Genomic DNA, 23079 nt, shown 5'->3' with positions numbered 1-23079 from the left:
GGTGAATTATCTCTTTGATATGCCGCTGGATTCAGTTAGCTAGTATTTTGTTGAGGATTTTTCTATGTTCACTGAGATATTGACCTGAAGTTTTCTTTTTTTCATTGTGTGTCTGCCAGTTTTTGCTATGAGGATTGATGCTGGCCTTGTAAAATGTGTTAGGGAAGAGTCTTTCCTCCTTGAGTTTTGGGAATAGTTTCAGTAGGATTAGTTAGATTTATATAATTCTTCCTTTTCCTGAATCATCAGGGAGTACTTATTTTCTTTTATGACACTTATGTCAGCTTGTTCAATGGCCATATAGTTGGTACTCCACAGACAAAATATCTGTACCCAAGGACACATTCTACCTCAGAATATGCCTAGCTTTGGCTTGGAATATCAGAGTCTTTCTGTGTTGTAGGGATACTGGAAAATAAAAGAACCAGTGTGTACCAAAGACTTATAAAAGGTCAGGCACTTGGTTTTATTGAATGTTTTTTGATTCTGCAAATGCTCTACTGGTTTATTGAAGACAACTGATACGCTGAAGCTTTAAGAACTGATATATTTGCCAAGAACTCTGTCAGAGAGAATACTTGATATATGTATCTCCTACATCATTTATTTATGTATTTCCATGCCCATGTTGTCAGCCTGAAAATGTATTTCTTCTCTTTAGAACATCATATTATAATGCTTATTTTAAAATGCCTGTTATGGATATTTCTTTAAAGTGTTAAGTAAAATGGCAACTATTGGCTATGGTATCAAATAAAAATTTTCTTCTTGGATTTTTTTAGCTGTATTGAAAGCAATTTATGCCTATTGTTTATGAAAGGACTGTTATCTCAGAAGATTATCTTTGATCCAATGATAGTTGATGCCAGCTCCAACAGGTCCCATCAGATCAGACCACTTGCTTTCAGTCTGGCGTCCTTCCATTTACTCCATGTGCAGATTCTAGAATCACTTTTCTAAAACACACATTGATCATGCTGCCACTATGTTCAAAAGCTTCTTGTGGCTTGTTATGAGTTTAAAATTAATTCCTTACCAACACAGTGAACAATCCCTTTAATTTGAATCCAACCTACCTCTCTATCCTCATTTCTTTCCTACAATCCCACTATGTTGGGCAAACACATTGCCTTTTCAAAAGCATTTTGAAACCTTATCTGTCAGGGTGTAGTGCAAAAAACAGAAAACATCCTAGATATTTAAAAAAGGAAGTAATTCAGTTCTGGGAATTAAGTGATTGCTAACTGATGGCTAAAAACCAGATTCTAACTGGGGGTCCACAAATAATTCCCACAAGAATAATGAACAACTGATTAACTAAGCCTGTATATTCAAAACCACCATGAGAATTTATGTCAGAATCAAAAAGCCATTCCCAGAGTTGACACCTGACTTTCAGGGTACTGAAAAATTTATAAGGGAACAGAGCTGCAGAAAAATGACCACCAAAATTGGGCTGAAAATCAGTCTCTGTTTCATGGTCTTCTTTCAATTATCTTTTTCAACATCACTTTAGAGAAAATCAGCTTCCTCCTTTGGAGAGAAAAAAGTCTAAGGAAGACAGTAGCTGTCTTTCAGGAAAACCTTGTATTTTATTTAGAGTTTCTTTCTGATATGTCAGCATTTAGTTAAGTGAGAAATATTATTCAAGTATTTCTCATATAATTTCAGTATTTAGAAGGAAAGTAAGGGTTCACTGATAGAATAAATAATTGAAAAGGCAAAGGAAGATCATTTAAGACAGTGAAAGATGGAGAAATAATTCAGATATCTGAGAATCTGAGTTTATCTTAATGGATTTTGTTTCTATTTCCTAATCATTAAGCATTATAAGAAAGGTTATTTGTGACTTGGCCATCATATACCTGTTATCTGTTCATCAGCCCCTTCACATCCAATATCCTTGTAGGTATAGGTATTCTTACCCCAAGAAAATTAATCTCAGTGAGGTAAGAGATTTGCTCACATTTAAATAGAAAATATTAGCATTCAAATCTAATTCTAACTGCTTCCAAAGCTCTATATTCTGTATAGTAACACCCATTTTTATGATTAAAATTTATGCCAGTAGAAAACATTAAAAACATGTTGTGGCTTTGTATTATTTCAAACTATGGAAAGAAGGAAAATGGAAATTAACATGTTTCTGTTAAACTCAATAAAAGGTAATTTTAAATACATATTATTGTGAAAGAATAATTTACATTATTTAAATGGCATGGAGTGGATTATTTGGCAAGGATTCAAGTTATTCACAGGGGAAAAGCAATACTATTTCACGTTATGGACAATTATTGGTACAATGTGTACTTTTTCCGCTTAATAATTGTATGTTCCCTTTTGTCACATCTACACAATACAGAATAATTAAAGCACATTAGCTGCATTGTGGAAGGGACATTTGGTTTTAATTAACATTAGACAATAAGAAAGGCAATTTGTTTTATATTACTATTCATTATTTGATGCACTCATATACTCCCACACATACATAGAGTCTACACACAAAAAAAGGCAACTATGTGAAACACTGCAAAGCCTCTCAATCTGGACTTACACTAGGTCTACCTAAAAACATACCAAATGTTTTATGCAGAAGAATTTCTTTCTTCCTTTAGACATTTTAGACCATTGGTCCCCAACCATTTTGACATCAGGGACTAGTTTCCTGAAAGGTGGAAGAAAATTTTTTCATGGAGGTGGAGGTTGGGGTGGGGGCAATGGTTTCAGGATGAAACCGTTGTACTTCAGATCACTCAGATCATCAGGCATTAGATTCTCATAATGAGTGCACAGCCTAGATCCCTCACATGCACAGTTCACAATAAGGTTTTCACTCCTATGAGAATCTAATGCAGCCTCTGCTCTGACAGGAAGCAGAGCTCAAACCATAATGCTTGCTCTCCCTCCTGCTGTGTGGCCCAGTTCCTAACAGGCCACAGACCTGTATCATTCCATGGGCCCCTGCCTTAGACAATTGTGTGGCATTCTAATGTAAAAAAAAAAATTAAACAGGAGTCAGATTTATAGTGATTATTTCAAAAGTAAGCTGGATAATCAAAGTCTCGTGGTGCTTATACGGAAGCATCAGAAAGCTAGAACTCACGAAAGACTAAAACCACACTGGATCTTCATGTTAAGATAGACTATAAAGAGGCAAGACTGACTTGACACCTGTGGCTTGTCTAATATACTTGGGTGAAAAGAAGTTCATCTTATAATTAAATACAGTGTCAAACTAATTTTATATACAGTATAAGTGAATTTAGATTGCCTACATGATAAACTAATGCCCTACTCCTCTGCCAGGAAGATATTGACCATGTGTATCAGTTAGCTTTTGCTTTGTGACAAACCACTCCAAAATTAAGTGGTTTAAAACAATAACCATTTGTTTAACTCATGCTTCTGTGATTTGGCAGTTGGGCTGGCCTTATTTGGGCAAATGTGTTTGCCCTCTGTGGTCTTTCAATCCCCAGCAGGCCAGCTAAAACTTTTTTAAGTGGCAACTGCACAAAATTCAAAGTAAAGAGTGGAAGTGACTCCAGATTTTGGGCTCTAGGATCAGAATTGACAGACTGTCATTTATATTGCATTCTATTGCCAGCCAATCACATAGTCAACTCAACTTAAAGGGAAGGAAAAAGAAACCCCACCACTTGAGGCAAAAAACAAAAAATAAAAGCCACATTAAGTGGGCATAAACATAAGAAGGAACGAAGAATTGTGGCCAGTTTTTCAATCTACTAGATCATGTTGGAAAGCAATTTTTGTTGTTTAGATAGTTCTCTTGATATTGAAGTGTCCTTCAACCTAAAGTAGCCTTCCAAATAATGATTAGGGCCTGAAAAGAACAAAAAGGCTGATCCCCCATCCAGTAAAAAAGAATTCTTCCTGCCTGGTGGCCTTCAAATGGGGGTATTGGCTTTTTTCTTGCCTTTAGACTTAACTGAAACATTGGCTCTTCTTGGGTCCCAAGTCTGGGGCCTTATGACTAGAAAAACGTGATCAGCTCTCTTGGTTTACAGATCTTCACACTCAGGTGGAAATAAAACAACAGTTTTCTCGATCTTCAGTTTCCAACTCATACTGCAGACTTTGTAACTTGCTTACCTCCATAATGATGTGAGCCAATGCCTTAAATTGATATACATGTGTATAATGTAACACACACGTATATGTATACACACACAAACATACACACAAACACATATGCACATTTAATTAGGTTTGTTTCCCTGGAGAATCCCAACTTAATACAAGCATATTTTAAATATTTCTTGATAGCAATAAGTTTGTTGTCTGCCCATCTTCATTATGATGCCCTACAAGGCAAGGATAACATTATTTCTTGCAGAATTTGTAAAATCTGCTATCCTAGATAGTTAAATAATTATTGGGACTAAATTAATCTGTGTCTTCTCTTTCTCTGTGTGTGTGTGTGTCTATGTGTGTGAATCTGTGTATCTGCAAGCACACACATACTGTTTATAAATATGTGTTCATATATGACATATGCATATATACATCTATGATTCCTGCACATATATATGTATGCATGTGAGTATCTTTTTATATAAATTGATGAATAGGTAAATAGAAAAGTAGATACATATTTATACTTAAATTATCCATTTGATTGTCAGATATAATAACCAACATATTCTTAAAATTTTAATATATTCATAGACTCAGATAAGGCATTCTTATCTTCCTCTTTTCACATTTCAATATATTTCTCATTAACAGTAATCATTTATATGCATGTACACAGTGGAAAGAATATTAATCTATTGAAAAACATGCAAAATGTTATTCATGGTGAAATTTTAAAAATTATTTTTGACCAGAATGACAATAACATTTACATTCTGAAATAATTAATGAAAAGTAATGAAGTGTGGAATATAGTAAGACTCAAACATAAAAGCACAAGTTTTTAAAGTGTTTTTTAAAATTTACTGCTCAGCACATAAATGAAAATAAGAATGAAAGTTCTATTCTTTTAGAATTTTCCAAAAAAGTTTAATTCAATCACTATGTAACAACAGAATGTAGCTATTATAATAATTATACTTTTATTATATTTTAATGCAATATGAATAAAAAATTCTACATTCCATTGGGATTAATATCCTTTAATATCAGATATATTAATTCATTTCATTTGAGATTGAACAGGAGCCCTATTTTTATCTGGATGAATTGCAGTTACATATATCTGACCACGCTTAAACTGTAACCTGTGTCTCATCAGAAGTACCGGTAGAGTAGTTGTTAGAGCTGAAGCTTTTGTGTCAAATGATCCTATGGTGAAATCCCTGTTCTACCATGTAATTTTTTAAAATAATTTTTAATAATTTTTAATTAATTAATTAAAAAGATAATAATTATCACCTTTAATTAATTTAATTAAAAATTAATTAATTAAAAGGTAATAATTATTAAAAAGGTAATAATTAATTTTAATTATTACCTTTTTAATAAAGGTACTTAAGCTCTCTAGTGCTCAATTTTTTCATTCGTGGAGTATGTGTAAGAATCACACGCATTTTTCTGATTATGACTAAATGAAAAATGCACATATTATAAAACTGGTAAAGAGTCAGCATTTAGCTCAAAATAGGGATGCGAACATCAGATGAACTCCACTAGATTTCCTACGGTATGTGTGTGTGCACATGCTCAGGTGTGGATGAGAGACAGAAGGAAAGTGAGAGAGACAGAAGTAAAAAAAGTAAAATTTTCTTAGCCTTACTTTGTTAAAAATGGGAATTAATAATAACTACTTCATGGCATTATACAAATACTTTAAGAAGACATTATGTATATATATGCATATAGGATGGTTTCCAGTAAATGGACATCAAACAAAGATTAGCTTCCTTCTTACAAAAAAACATACTGAGGCCCAGTTATAGTGGTGGACTACATTAGCAGGGTGTGTAATAAGGGCAAGGCCATGCGACCATGAAGAGTCTGTGACATGCACTATTAAATAGCCATTGCACCACAAAGGTAATGAGAGTGTTAACATGGCATACTTGGCCACAGCTACACCTACTGATGATAACATAGTAGATATACATTATCCCTGCTATATTACACTTATTAAGGGCATGCAGTTAGATCCTCTGACTCTAAAACTTATTTTTCCTCACTACACTACACTTTCTTTTGTTCACACACACACTAAACCCTTCATCAATGAAAAAATTTTTGTTTGAAACGGCTTATAAACTGTTAAAAGAAAAACTTTAGCTGAATTAAATTTAAAGGAGTTTAATTGAGTAATGAAAGATTCACAAATGGGGCAGACTCCTGAGCCAGAATAGGCCCTGAGACTCCAGAAGGAGACAGCTTTAGGCTAAACTTGATTTAACAAAACTATATACTTTATTTTAAATGAAATAATTTAACCTCTCTAACCTAAGTAAGAGAATTCTCTCTTACTGGATGGAGGATCAGCCTTTTTGTTCTGTTCAGTTGATTATGAACACAGATCTCCATACTATTGATCTTTATTCACCTATCAGCAGATGGCAAAATAAGTAATCAGAAAGTTTTAAAAATAAACACATTTTTAAAAGTCACTCAGAATTTATAAATTGATATATTTATTACATTATTGACAAAGTCAAATAAGTCAAAACTACTATCATCTAAGAATCCTAGCCATTCTAATAGCAAATAATTTGTGGGATTTAATGTACACTTGCACACATTCAAGTTTTTAAAATTCCGTTTGAATAACAAGCCCTGTTAAGCACTTAACTATATAGTATATATGAAAGTCTCCATCCTTTATGTTTCAAAATATTAGTTTTGTTTTCATTTTGTTTAATTTGCATTAGAATACACAAGACAAATAATGGCTACAAAAACATACATTTCTCTCACACTCAAATATCCGTTAATGTAGATTATTTTTAAGATAAAAACAAAAGGAAATTATGATTAATTTTATTATTTTCTTCTGAACATGAGTTTTGTCTTTTTTCCATCATATTCATAATTTTAGTACTTTATTGTCCAACAGATTAATTTTTAAATTAATTATTTTTAGAGAGCTGTGTAAATAGTGATAACTTTTTAAGTTAAGATGGCTAACAATGAGGCCCAGATTAAGTGTAAGAACATAGTTAATCAGACATGGCCTGATTCTCAGATTTCCTAATTTCAAGAGTAATCACATCAAAATGTTCACTTTTTTAAATGCAAAAGATGATATATAGTTGATTTGATGAAATCACAACATTTACACTTTTACTTTAATTTCTAGTTCCTAGTTCAAAATAATGCATAACAAACATCAGTTAGGTTTTAGTTGCCAGGACAGAAGAGGAGTAACATTTAATATTTATCAGGTCAGGCATTATGATGCTTTACATTTGTTACCTTGTTTGATCCTTTTAAAAATCCAAAAAGTCTTGCAAAATAAATGAACCTTGCACCTTCAGATGAAGAACAAAACCTTAGGAAACATAAGTCACTGTTCAATAGGATATATCTATAACTAGAAGTGCTAGCATGTGTGATTCAAAAATTAGTGTCTTGATGTGATGCAGCCCTCTTAAGATGTACTTTTAAAGTTTCTATTTGAGTTACTTGAAATCATATTTTCAAAATATGGTTATAATAGTCACAACTAAAATTCGAAGGACATTAAGAAACCCAATACATTTATAGGTACTTATCACAGCTTCACGAAAGGCAAGATAATCTGTTTCATTTATTTTGGGTACAATGTAGAAATAAGAAATAAAACATGCTTTTTATTTTGAATTGTCTCTCCTTCATTTTCTCTTGTACATAAAATGGAAAATCCCGTTTCCCAAGCTGAAGAAGATAAATAAGAGGTTAGGTGAACAAAGCCAGAGGCAGAGACAAGCAATTTTATTTAGATTTTCTAGAACCTCTGTAAGAAATGTTAGACATGCCCAAGGTGGCTGATGTTTCAGGTAAAGAAAAAATGGATAAAGGATAGTATTAAAATAAATCTTGGGGGAGGAGCCAAGATGGCCAAATAGGAACAGATCCAGTCTACAGCTCCCAGCCTGAGCAACGCAGAAGACCGGTGATTTCTGCATTTCCAACTGAGGTACCCGGTTCATCTCACTGGGGAGTGCCAGACAGTAGGTGAAGGACAGTGGGTGCAGCACACTGTGAGCGAACCGAAGCAGGGCAAGGCATCGCCTCACCTGGGAAGTGCAAGGGGTCAGGGGATTCCCTTTCCTAGTCAAAGAAAGGGGTGAAAGACGGCACCTAGAAAATCGGGTCACTACCACCCTAATACTGCACTTTTCCAACGGGCTTAAAAAACGGCACACCAGGAGATTATATCCCACACCTGGCTCTGAGGGTCCTACGCCCACGGAGTCTCCCTCATTGCTAGCACAGCAGTCTGAGATCAAACTGCAAGGCGGCAGCAAGACTGGGGGAGGGGCGCCTGCCACTGCCCAGTTAGTTGTTTGATTAGGTAAACAAAGCGGCAGGGAAGCTCGAACTAGGTGGAGCCCACGACAGCTCAAGGAGGCCTGCATGCCTCTGTAGGCTCCACCTCTGGCGGCAGGGCACAGAAAAACAAAAAGACAGCAGTAACCTCTTGCAGACTTAAATGTCCCTCTCTGACAGCTTTGAAGAGAGTAATGGTTCTCCCAGCACACAGCTGGAGATCTGAGAACCGGCAGACTGCCTCCTCAAGTGGGTCCCTGACCCGCGAGTAGCCTAACTGGGAGGCACTCCCCAGTAGGGGTGGGCTGACACCTCACATGGCCGGGTACTCCTCTGAGACAAAACTTCCAGAGGAACCATCAGGCAGCAGCACTTGCAGTTCACCAATATCCACTGTTCTGCAGCCACCGCTGCTGAAACCCAGGCAAACAGGGTCCGGAGTGGACCTCTAGCGAACTCCAACAGACCTGCACCTGAGGGTCCTGTCTGTTAGAAGGAAAACTAACAAACAGAAAGGACATCCACATCAAAACCCATCTGTACGTCACCATCATCAAAGACCAAAGGTAGATAAAACCACAAAGATGGGAAAAAAAACAGAGCAGAAAAACTAGAAACTCTAAAAATCAGAGCGCCTCTCCTCCTCCAAAGGAATGCAGCTCCTCACCAGCAATGGAACAAAGCTGGACGGAGAATGACTTTGACAAGTTGAGAGAAGAAGGCTTCAGACGATCAAACTACTCTGAGCTACAGGAGGAAATTCGAACCAATGGCAAAGAAGTTAAAAGCTTTGAAAAAAAATTAGATGAATGGCTAACTAGAATAACCAATGCAGAGAAGTCCTTAAAGGACCTGATGGAGCTGAAAACCAAGGCACGAGAGCTACGTGATGAATGCAGAAGCCTCAGTAGCCGATGCGATCAACTGGAAGAAAGGGTATCAGTGATGGAAGATGAAATGAATGAAATGAAGCAAGAAGAGAAGTTTAGAGAAAAAAGACTAAAAAGAAACGAACAAAGCCTCCAAGAAATATGGGACTATGTGAAAAGATGAAATCTATGTCTGATTGGTGTACCTGAAAGTGACGGGGAGAATGGAACCAAGTTGGAAAACACTCTGCAGAATGTTATACAGGAGAACTTCCCCAATCTAGCAAGGCAGGCCAACATTCAAATTCAGGAAATACAGAGAATGCCACAAAGATACTCCTCGAGAAAAGCAACTCCAAGACACATAATTGTCAGATTCACCAAAGTTGAAATGAAGGAAAAAATGTTAAGGGCAGCCAGAGAGAAAGGTTGGGTTACCCACAAAGGGAAGCCCATCAGACTAACAGCTGATCTCTCAGCAGAAACTCTACAAGCCAGAAGAGAGTGGGGACAAATATTCAACATTCTTAAAGAAAAGAATTTTCAACCCAGAATTTCATATCCAGCCAAACTAAGCTTCATAAGTGAAGGAGAAATAAAATAGTTTACAGACAAGCAAATGCTAAGAGATTTTCTCACCACCAGGCCTGCCCTACAAGAGCTCCTGAAGGAAGCACTAAACATGGAAAGGAACAACCGGTACCAGCCACTGCAAAAACATGCCAAATTGTAAAGACCATCAAGGCTAGGAAGAAACTGCATCAATGAGCAAAATAACCAGCTAACATCATAATGACAGGATCAAATTCACACATAATAATATTAACTTTAAATGTAAATGGGCTAAATGCTCCAGACACAGACTGGCAAATTGGATAAAGAGTCAAGACCCATCAGTGTACTGTATTCAGGAAACCCATCTCACGTCCAGAGATACACATAGGCTCAAAATAAAGAGATGGAGGAAGATCTACCAAGCAAATGGAAAACAGAAAAACGCAGGGGTTGCAATCCTAGTCTCTGATAAAACGGACTTTAAACCAACAAAGATCAAAAGAGACAAAGAAGACCATTACATAATGGTAAAGGGATCAATTCGACAAGAAGAGCTAACTATCCTAAATATATATGCACCCAATACAGGAGCACCCAGATTCATAAAGCAAGTCTTTAGTGACCTACAAAGAGACTTAGACTCCCACACAATAATAATGGGAGACTTTAACACCCCACTGTCAATGTTAGACAGATCAACGAGACAGAAAGTTAACAAGGATACGAAGCAATTGAATGCAGCTCTGCACCAAGTGGACCTAATAGACATCTACAGAACTCTCCACTCCAAATCAACAGAATATACATTCTTTTCAGCACCACACCACACCCACTCTGAAATTGACCACATAGTTGGAAGTAAAGCACTCCTCAGCAAATGTAAAAGAACAGAAATTATAACAAACTATCTCTCAGACCACAGTGCAATCAAGCTAGAACTCAGGATTAAGAAACTCACTCAAAACTGCTCAACTACATCGAAACTGAACAACCTGCTCCTGAATGACTACTGGGTACATAACAAAACGAAGGCAGAAATAAAGATGTTCTTTGAAACCAACGAGAACAAAGACACATCACACCAGAATCTCTGGGACACATTCAAAGCAGTATGTAGAGGGAAATTTATAGCACTAAATGCCCACAAGAGAAAGCAGGAAAGATCTAAAATTGACACCCTAACATCACAATTAAAAGAACTAGAAAAGCAAGAGCAAACACATTCAAAAGCTAGCAGAAGGCAAGAAATAACTAAGATCAGAGCAGAACTGAAGGAAATAGAGACACAAAAACCCTTCAAAAAATTAATGAATCCAGGAGCTGTTTTTTTGAAAAGACCAACAAAATTGATAGACCGCTAGCAAGAATAACAAAGAAGAAAAGAGAGAAGAATCAAATAGATGCAATAAAAAATGACAAAGGGGATATGACCACCCATCCCACAGAAATACAAACTACCATCAGAGAATACTATAAACACCTCTACGCAAATAAACTAGAAAATTTAGAAGAAATGGATAAATTCCTCAACACATACCTCCTCCCAAGACTAAACCAGGAAGAAGTTGAATCTCTGAATAGACCAATAACAGGCTCTGAAATTGAGGCAATAATCAATAGCTTACCAACCAAAAAAAGTCCAGGACCAGATGGATTCACAGCCGAATTCTACCAGAGGTACAAGGAGGAGCTGGTACCATTTCTTCTGAAATTATTCCAATCAATAGAAAAAGATGGAATCCTCCCTAACTCATTTTATGAGGCCAGCATTATCCTGATACCAAAGCCTGGCAGACATACAACCAAAAAAGAGAATTTTAGACTAATATCCTTGATGACCATTGATGCAAAAATCCTCAATAACACTGGCAAACCGGATCCAGCAGGACATCAAAAAGCTTATCCACCATGATCAAGTGGGCTTCATCCCTGGGTTGCAAGGCTGGTTCAACATATGCAAATCAATAAATGTAATCCAGCATATAAACAGAACCAAAGACAAAAACCACATGATTATCTCAATAGATGCAGAAAAGGCCTTTGACAAAATTCAACAGCCCTTCATGCTAAAAACTCTCAATAAATTAGGTATTGATGGGACTTATCTCAAAATAATAAGAGCTATCTATGACAAACCTGCAGCCAATATCATACTGAATGGGCAAAAACTGGAAGCATTCCCTTCGAAAACTGGCACAAGACAGGGATGCCCTCTCTCACCACTCCTATTCAACATAGTGTTGGAAGTTCTGGCCAGGGCAATCAGGCAGGAGAAGGAAATAAAGGGTATTCAATTAGGAAAAGAGGAAGTCAAATTGTCCCTGTTTGCAGACCACATGATTGTATATCTAGAAAACCCCATTGTCTCAGCCCAAAATCTCAGCAAATTTTGATAAGCAACTTCAGCAAAATCTCAGGACACAAAAATCAATGTACAAAAATCACAAGCATTCTTATACACCAATAACAGACAAACAGAGAGCCAAATCATGAGTGAACTCCCATTCACAATTGCTTCAAAGAGAATAAAATACCTAGGAATCCAACTTACAAGGGATGGGAAGGACCTCTTCAAGGAGAACTACAAACCACTGCTCAATGAAATAAAAAAGGATACAAACAAATGGAAGAACATTCCATGCTCATGGGTAGGAAGAATCAATATGGTGAAAATGGCCATACTGCCCAAAGTAATTGATAGATTCAATGCCATCCCCATCAAGCTACCAATGACTTTCTTCACAGAATTGGAAAAAACTACTTTAAAGTTCATATGGAACCAAAAAAGAGCCCGCATCACCGAGTCAATCCTAAGCCAAAAGAACAAAGCTGGAGGCATCATGCTACCTGACTTCAAACTATTCTACAAGGCTACAGTAACCAAAACAGCATGGTACTGGTACGAAAACAGAGACATAGACCAATGGAACAGAACAGAGCCCTCAGAAATAATGCCGCATATCTACAACCATCTGATCTTTGACAAACCTGACAAAAACAAGCAATGGGGAAAGGATTCCCTATTTAATAAGTGATTCTGGGAAAACTGGCTAGCCATATGTAGAACGCTGATACTGGATGCCTTCCTTACACCTTATACAAAAATTAATTCAGTATGGATTAAAGACTTAAACGTTAGACCTAAAACCATAAAAACCCTAGAAGAAAACCTAGGCAATACCATTCAGGACATAGGCATGGGCAAGGACTTCATGTCTAAAACACCAAAAGCAATGGCAACAAAAGCCAAAATTGACAAATGGGATCTAATTAAACTCAAGAGCTTCTGCACAGTAAAAGAAACTACCATCAGAGTGAACAGGCAACCTACAGAATGGGAGAAAATTTTCGCAATCTACTCATCTGACGAAGGGCTAATATTCAGAATCTACAATGAACTCCAACAAATTTACAAAAAAAAAAACCCCATCAAAAAGTGGGTGAAGGACATGAACAGACACTTCTCAAAAGAAGACATTTATGCAGCCAAAAAACACATGAAAGAATGCTCACCATCACTGGCCATCAGAGAAATGCAAATCAAAACCACATGAGATACCATCTCACACCAGTTAGAATGGTGATCATTAAAAAGTCAGGAAACAACAGGTGCTGGAGAGGATGTGGAGAAATAGGAACACTTTCCCACTGTTGGTGGGACTGTAAACTAGTTCAACCATTGTGGAAGTCAGTGTGGCGATTCCTCAGGGATCTAGAACTAGAAATACCATTTGACCCAGCCATTCCATTACTGGGTATATACCCAAAGGATTATAAATCATGCTGCTATAAAGACACATGCACACGTATGTTTATAGCGGCACTATTCACAATAGCAAAGACTTGGAACCAACCTACATGTCCAACAACGATAGACTGGATTAAGAAAATGTGGCACATATACACCATGGAATACTATGCAGCCATAAAAAAGGATGAGTTCATTTCCTTTGTAGGGACATGGATGAAGCTGGAAACCATTATTCTCAGCAAACTATCGCAAGGACAAAAAATCAAACACTGCATGTTCTCACTCATAGGTGGGAATCGAACAATGAGAACACATGGACTCAGGAAAGGGAACATCACACACTAGGGCCTGTTGTGGGGTGGGGGGAGGGGGGAGGGATAGCATTAGGAGATATACCTAATATAAATGACGAGTTAATGGGTGCAGCATACCAACATGGTGCATGTATACCTATGTAACAAACCTTCATGTTGTGCACATGTACCCTAAAACTTAAAGTAAAATAATAATGAAATGAAAAAAAAATAAAAAAAGAAATCTTTATGAATGTAAATATTTACTGTCCATTTTTAACTAATAAGCAAGCTTACTAAAAACTGCACTTCACACTTAGCTTAATGTTTTAGGTAATTAACTTCATAAATAAATAAAAACTAGAAAATTGATCTGTGTGGATTTTTGGATTGTTTTGTTTTGCTTTAGATGAAATTCTTCTCCATTACAGGACAATATAGGGTCTTAAAAATGAATAACTCCTATTAAATATTATGCCACTCTCAGAAATATCTAAGACGATGCATTATGAAAGTGCATAATGCAGATGGCAATAAGATTTCTTCTCAGTGGAAAATATCTGTACCATCTTTATTTTCACAAGCATTGTAATGGTAAACGTTGTCAAATTAAAAACTGATGGAATCAATAGTAAGGTATTATATTTAATATTAAAACACATACTTTACTCAGAAATATTGGTTTCTCATTTTCTCTGAATTTTTTTTCTATATGTATAGCTTCTTCTTGTCTGTGGTGAGCTTCCTTTTTCTCAAGTCTCTGAAAGGATGTGTGCAAATAGACCTTGACTAATATAACATATTTTTGGCTCACTGTAGCATTACTTTTCTATGTAGAGTATTATTTGAAAATAATTGATTACTGCTGAATAAAAATAATCTAATATCTAAGCATCATTTGGCCTATATGTCACTTAGTTTGTATATTGAGAAAAATATTAAATAATTATGACATTTATTATTTTTTGTTTTTTTGAAATTCAATACATTTTAATTTTACCTTATAAAATCACATTCTTTTTTCTCTCTCTTTTCCCTTTCTTTTATTTCTGTTGCTTTTTTCTATTTTTAAATGAATATGCATCTTTAAGAATATCTTTGAATGATAATAGTTGTTGACTATTTTATTTTTGCTTACTTGCATGCAAGTGGCAATAACTGAACAAAATCTTCAATAATCAAAGTGACAGTGTCTCTTTTTTAATCCTTGTGATCAAATTCAGTCACAGGATATTGTGAATTTTTTTTCTGATGCTTCCAAAGTATTAATTATTAGATGAATGAATAATGAACTGTGATTACAGGGATGTCAATTTGTGAGATGAAGCGTGAACAATAGTAAAACATTTAAAGAGGGAAAAGTCAGAGAGTTCATATCTCCATTTGATATCATTTAGTGTTATATACCTTCCAATATAAATGTTGACTTATTCTGTTAAGCAAGTTCACAAACCTTGAACCATTGGGTAGCCTTCTACTATAATTTTCTCTATGGTGTCATTAATTTCAATATTATGATAATATAAGTTTTCAGAAAAGTCTTCAATTTTAATTATGACAAACTAAGTCATGGGGATATGAGGGACTATGGAATTTAATGCATCAGTGAACACCAAACATAAAATCTATTTTGTGCAGTTACCATCACGAAGGTTCTTTTAAAAAGTTTATAAAACCATGTCTACATGTATCTGTTAAAAAAAGAATGGTTTCTGCCAAACAAATTCCATAAAACATTGACCCCTTTGAAAAAATTTTACAGTCCTTAATTTTACATTATCTTCAATTTATCTTACCTGCCCCCATACCAGTGATAAATTATTTGTTCTTTCGTATTTTGATAGAGTATTATAAGTACTTTTATGACATAAGTACCTATGTCACTATTTCTTTTACCTGTATTAATTTTATTTCTGAGCTGAACTGGACCTGGAACAATGAACATTATTTAAGAAGTTTCCCCAACAATTTTTTATTCATTTAAGAGCTGAATTAATATCATTGAATGCCTTTATATCTTCTTGAACAAAATATTTTGAATTAAAGAGCAGTTACTATAGTCACCATAAATATTGAATACAAGAAAAGTTTCTAAGGAAAGATTTTCTTCTGGCCTATCTCTCAAAATGCTAGCTTTATATACTCTTGCTTTCTTTGAAATTTGAGTTGCTTAATTCTATGACAGGCACTTATTTGCATTACAACATTCACTTATTTCTTTCCTCTTACTAATACTGTCCATCTTTTTTGGACTGACATTGTGTCTAGATAAGTTTCCTGATCTCTTAACAATTCTTGCAGCTGGAGGTGGCCCATCGTGCATTATTGACAATGTAATGTTAGCAGAAATTATTGGTTAAAGCTCAAGACATCATTTTGAAGGAGGGGCAAAAAAAGCTGGCTTTTCTTTTTGCTCCTTCTAGTTAAGGATATTTGAGTAGGAAGATAAAAGCCTGTATCATGAAGCTATCATACCAACCCTGGATGACTAATTAATTTGGTAAACCAATAAATCCAATTGAGTTAAGATACGTTTTTCTGTTTTGTGCAAATAAACATAATCCTAACAGATAAAAAGAAAGACAGACAAATGCAGGAAGAGCAAGTAAATAGCAGAAAAGAAAAACTTAATTGACTGTCTTGTCTTAACCAGGAAAAATGTTATAGTATGCGTTGCATCTAATAGAATAAGAAATTCCAAGATCTATTTTGCAATATTCAAAAGAAGCACACTTCTAAATTACCTCTGCTTGATTCAGCCATGAGAGTGTTACTAAGGCAGAGAAAAGTTTTAAATTTATTTTTATATTTTGTAATACTATAACAATAATATTTTTATATTCTTGAGAATATTATTTATAATATTTAATACTAGCACTCAAAAGCAGCACAGACATTATGTTAGAAAATACTTAAAATTACTATATCGAAATTTTATTTATTGAGATAATTCAGCATATATAATTAATGTCAAAAAATAAAAGTTAATGACTGTTTATTTAACAGAAAAGAATCAGCAAAACACCAGTAACCATGATAAAATTAAATTGTGCAAAATAGTACTTATCAATAGAGAAGCTATTCCAGTGGCAGTAGGAAATAAAAAGGAGAATATCACACAAGATAAATTTTCAAAGACCACAGCAATTCTGGATTTTTAAGGAGTTTCCCTGACAAAGAAACTATGCAGATAATATATACTATCTGAAACATAGATGGTAAGAATTCCTAAGACATCCAAAAGACATACTTTACTATCATAAAAACTCATCTGTTATGAAAGTGCCACAATTTATCTCTGAAGCGTATGGAACAATTAAAAATTAATAGGAGTCTATTAGTCTGTTAATTCTAGGAGAATACTCTTTATATTGTTTAAACCCATTGTCACATATAAAATATGAACAACCAGTCTTTGTCCTCAAAATAATCCATTTTGAAAACCATAGATAATCATTTGCTCTCTTGGTTATATATTTCCTATATTATATAATCCTGAATCAATAATCTACAATAAAAACCTTTTAAATCTTTCCACTTATTGTCACTATTTCTCTAAATACCTTTTTAAACATGAGAGCAATAAAGAACTATAAAATTGTAACATAATATGAAAAATATTATTTTAGATTAAAAAATAACGAGAGGTCATTTAAACTTGACCAGTATGCTATGCATAGATACCACCAAAAAATCATTAGTAAGTAATCTCGCTTATGCATGAATTGCTTAATTTAGGGTTATGTATTTTTTTCAATTCTAAGTAAACCAAATGTCCTTTTCTCCTGTTGGTTCCTAGATCTTGCATTTCCTCCCTTTTCCACATGATAACCCTCTACTTTTTTGAAGAGTTGTCATGTTTTCTCTGAAGATTTCTTCTTCGGGCTAAATCTCAAACAATTATTTCTAATATAAACAAAGTTTTAAATTTTCTCAATATTATAGTGGCCCTCTTTTGAAAAAATATGCATTGCAAAAATTCTCTTCTTTTTAGTGTATCCACTCTCACCTCCAAGACTAGAAAATTGTTCATACTTAAAATTGGTTGATTGAGCCCAAATGTGGAATTTCACATGAATTACAATTTTGTATTTTGAGAAATTTTAAATTCCTTACCCTTATTAGCACAAATAAATACTACTGAGCAGAGAGGTGAGTGGGTAAAAGAGTTTAAAAAAATTGTTTCCATGACCACCTCAGAATAAAATCCAGCTGGCTTCTCTTCATATTGGCAAATCTCCGTAAAGAGAAGAGTATTTAAAATTCTCCACTACGGAATTCTGCTTTATAATGGAAATATCAAAATTTGTATTACGAATACACTTTTTTGTTTTAATCAGGATTATTTTTCTCCATTTAGCCCTCTCATTCTTTACTCACCCCTTAGATCACTGGCATCAATTCAGGTATCTCATCTCTACATTGTAATAATCCTGTAGGAATATAATTTGCCCAAGTCAGAGTATTTAAATCCATGTGTCTTTTTCTAAGGGCTCCGTATTCTTCTTAGGACTCGAGTCTTACCAAATACCATTTGTTCTTTCCTTTACAGCTTTATGAGTTTCCTTCTAGACAGAATAGTCAGAAATTAAATGGGAGCTGAGGAATTAATTATGTTTTCTCTGTCATTTCCTTTTGTTACGGCATTTATCTCAAACTCTGGGCAGATTAATTTCTCATGTTGTGGCTTTCCAGGAGAGTAGCTCATTCTAAACTTCAGCTTTCCAGTCAATTTTCTAATGTGTTAATGACAATAATCTATCTTGCAACTGAGACTCCCCGTCTCTTTCCATATCCATTTAAATTGCTCAACGTTGGTCTGATGCTATTGTAGTACTGTCACCAATAGCAGAAATACATTTATATACTCTCTAGTTTATTATCATATTGCAATTTTATTTCTCTTTCTATTTTATTTCAATTCAAATAGTTTTCAGTATTTCTCCAAACCACTGTTTCTGAAATGTGGCAACATCTCTTCTAAAAACTCAGTTTTATTTAACACAGTATTCTTCTTCATTGCTTTATTTCTGCTTTTCTATCTTCCATATATCAGGCTTTATTTGTTAATTTACCTGATTTCAATCTGTGTCTTATTCAGTATGTATCTTCAGTTTTGGCAAATGTGTACATTCTGTGGCAAATAAATTACATCAATTGATGTAATATTTAATTCGTTTAGTAATCTGTATGTCACATTAACCATGCATAAGGATCTTACTATATCAGAGGAATAAAATGAAAATTACAAAACTCTGGACCTCCATTTTCTACTAAAAGAAGACATAGAATTTGAATAATTGTATTATATATGCTGCTGTCTGTTAAAAGAATATTTCCCTTTTACTCTAGACTGTATTCTTAATTGTCTGACCTGCCTCATTTTTAGCATATACTTCTAGAATTATTTCTTTCTCAAATTGAGTTTGATGACCAACTTTTGTGGCCTGATAGCACCCATACATAAAATATCTGCGTGACTTATCATGAAATATTATAATGTCTGGCTTGTTTATCACTCTTAGGACCTATGGGTTCCTTCAATATACATATACATCTCTATATTTATAATGCTTAGAGTATAGATACTCAATACATAGCTTTTATATGTCCAAATGATTATATACTATAATAAAGGTTTAAAATCATACCATTGGGAAGATGGATTATATCCTTTGCACAATATCTTATTTGCCTTTTATTAAAATTCTTCATTTACTTGATGATTATTTTATTCTTTTATATAAAACTTAAGAAATATTCTCTCCATTTTGTGGAATTGAAATTTGTGAATTACTTACATTTTTCTTCTTAGATTTATAGCATATACTAGCTGAATTAATCCTGAGAGATTTGGAATATTATTGCATTATTCTACCCAATTGTGATTTAAATTATATGCCTATGTTTAAAACTGTGTGTCCCACACCCAATTAAATTGTCTCTGTTGATTAGATATTATCATGACTGTCAGTTAGAGATGAATGGAGATCTCACATTAATATCATCATATCAATTTCAATTTTAAATAAGACCTTTGAATGATTCTCAAACACCAGACGCACATTACTCTATCCTGAATTGTATAAATGTTTCTTAAATATTTTAAAGCCCACTAATAGCATCGTTAAGTTGCTAGCTCTGAGTTAACTTGTCACTATACATTTTTATGCCTCTTGTGGGATGTTCTTTGGTAATTTTGTCAATGAAGTTCCTGAAGGTACCTGAGTAGAGGATCCCAAGCAACATGAGGGGCCACATAGTAATCTATCTGCAGAGATTAAGAACAAAATGCTGCTCAGATGAACAAATTGTGTTTCTCATTATGGTGAATATAAATATGAGGAATACATTTTCATTCCCAAGATTTAATTTTATCCACTTAATGTAAGTAATAAGTGAAGTAAGATAACACCGATTTATGCTAAAACTCAGTCATACACTCCAATGTTTAAAAAAATATTAAAATAAAAAGATCTGATGATTTGTATCTGTTCTCTTCAAAAATCTATAATTACATACCTGAGTATTATCATTTGTGAAATGAAGTATCTGGATATACTAAGGCTGTGACTGAATTCACTTGGATTCTGTCTTATTACATTTGAAATCAATACTTGAGGATCTTTGTAAAGAAAAGTAACTCGGGCCCTTGCTAAAGTGATTTTTATGGGCTGAAAGGGTTCAAAGGCACTAGATGAATACAGATCTCCACCACTTGATTTAATTGTTGGTTACACGGACTTTTGTCTTTCCATCGCCAGCCCTTTAAGAAAGTCAATAGGAATATAATTCTTCCATGCTCATGGGTAGGAAGAATCAATATTGTGAAAATGGCCATACTGCCCAAGGTAATTTACAGATTCAATGCCATCCCCATCAAGCTACCAATGACTTTCTTCACAGAATTGGAAAAAACTACTTTAAAGTTCATATGGAACCAAAAAAGAGCCCGCATTGCCAAGTCAATCCTAGCCAAAAGAACAAAGCTGGAGGCATCACACTACCTGACTTCAAACTATACTACAAGGCTACAGTAACCAAAACAGCATAGTACTGGTACGAAAACAGAGATATAGATCAATGGAACAGAACAGAGCCCTCAGAAATAATGCCGCATATCTACAACTATCTGATCTTTGACAAACCTGAGAAAAACAAGCAATGGGGAAAGGATCCCCTATTTAATAAATGGTGCTGGGAAAACTGGCTAGCCATATGTAGAAAGCTGAAACTGGATCCCTTCCTTACATCTTATACAAAAATCAATTCAAGATGGATTAAAGACTTAAACGTTAGACCTAAAACCATAAAAACCCTAGAAGAAAACCTAGGCAATACCATTCAGGACATAGGCATGGGCAAGGACTTCATGTCTAAAACACCAAAAGCAATGGCAACAAAAGCCAAAATTGACAAATTGGATCTAATTAAACTCAAGAGCTTCTGCACAGCAAAAGAAACTACCATCAGAGTGAACAGGCAACCTACAAAATGGGAGAAAATTTTTGCAACCTACTCATCTGACAAAGGGCTAATATCCAGAATCTACAATGAACTCCAACAAATTTACAAGAAAAAAACAAACAACCCCATCAAAAAGTGGGCAAAGGACATGAACAGACACTTCTCAAAAGAAGACATTTATGCAGCCAAAAAACACATGAAAAAATGCTCACCATCACTGGCCATCAGAGAAATGCAAATCAAAACCACATGAGATACCATCTCACACCAGTTAGAATGGCAATCATTAAAAAGTCAGGAAACAACAGGTGCTGGAGAGGATGTGGAGAAATAGGAACACTTTTCCACTGTTGGTGGGACTGTAAACTAGTTCAACCATTGTGGAAGTCAGTATGGCGATTCCTCAGGGATCTAGAACTAGAAATTCCATTTGACCCAGCCATCCCATTACTGGGTATATACCCAAAGGACTATAAATCATGCTGCTATAAAGACACATGCACACGTATGTTCATTGCGGCATTATTCACAATAGCAAAGACTTAGAACCAACCCAAATGTCCAACAATGATAGACTGGATTAAGAAAATGTGGCACATATACACCATGGAATACTATGCAGCCATAAAAAATGATGAGTTCATGTCCTTTGTAGGGACATGGATGAAATTGGAAATCATCATTCTCAGTAAACTATCGCAAGAACAAAAAACCAAACACCACATATTCTCACTCATAGGTGGGAATTGAACAATGAGAACACATGGACACAGGAAGGGGAACATCACACTCTGGGGACTGTTGTGGGGTGGGGGGAGCGGGGAGGGATAGCATTGGGAGATATACCTAATGCTAGATGACGAGTTAGTGGGTGCAGCGCACCAGCATGGCACATGTATACATATGTAACTAACCTGCACATTGCGCACATGTACCCTAAAACCTAAAGTATAATAATAATAAATAAATAAAAAAAAGAAAGTCAATAGGATTTTAAGAGAGAGACTGCAGGAGAGTTAAATTACACATTAGATTAAGAAGAAGAGATAATGCAAATAGATTGCTTACATGTCTAATTTCTTATCAAGCTCTGAGCACACAATGTTCTATCTAGCAGAAATAGGAGATAAAGTTTGAGGATAATTGAGCATATTCTGCTGCCAAAAGAAATGATCCATTAATGGGATAATGTGCCACAGAACGTGTTCCTGTCTTGAGATTTTCACAAATATAAGAGACACAATAAATTTAGGTGGCTATCCTACACAATCTTTTAATTTAAAATACACACAAAGTCGGAGATCATTACTGCTCCTGCCCCACTGCCTAGAAGATAGTAATAATGATAATTCTACTGATACTACAATAATAATTTGTACTATGATAATAATTTTTATAATAATATGATAATAAATGTATACTATAAAGGACTTATGTGTTTCATCTCATTTTCTTTATTGCAGAATCACATGAAGGCATATTTTTAGCTTATGATGTTTTTCTTGATAAACTAAGCACAATAATTGTTTATTCATTTAGGTAAAAAAACTCAACAATCTCCTATTAGGTTCTACTTTTTAAGTTTGTGGAATAAAATTGATAACTTCCTTCATTTTTTCCATTTATAATAAGATATATTTTAAGATATTAACAGAACTTGGGGAAAAGAGAATATCTTAATTAATATTAC

Source organism: Pongo abelii, chromosome 4, assembly GCF_028885655.2.
Source record: "Pongo abelii isolate AG06213 chromosome 4, NHGRI_mPonAbe1-v2.0_pri, whole genome shotgun sequence".
NCBI classification, from domain to species: domain Eukaryota; kingdom Metazoa; phylum Chordata; class Mammalia; order Primates; family Hominidae; genus Pongo; species Pongo abelii.
This window is presented reverse-complemented; position numbering follows the sequence as displayed.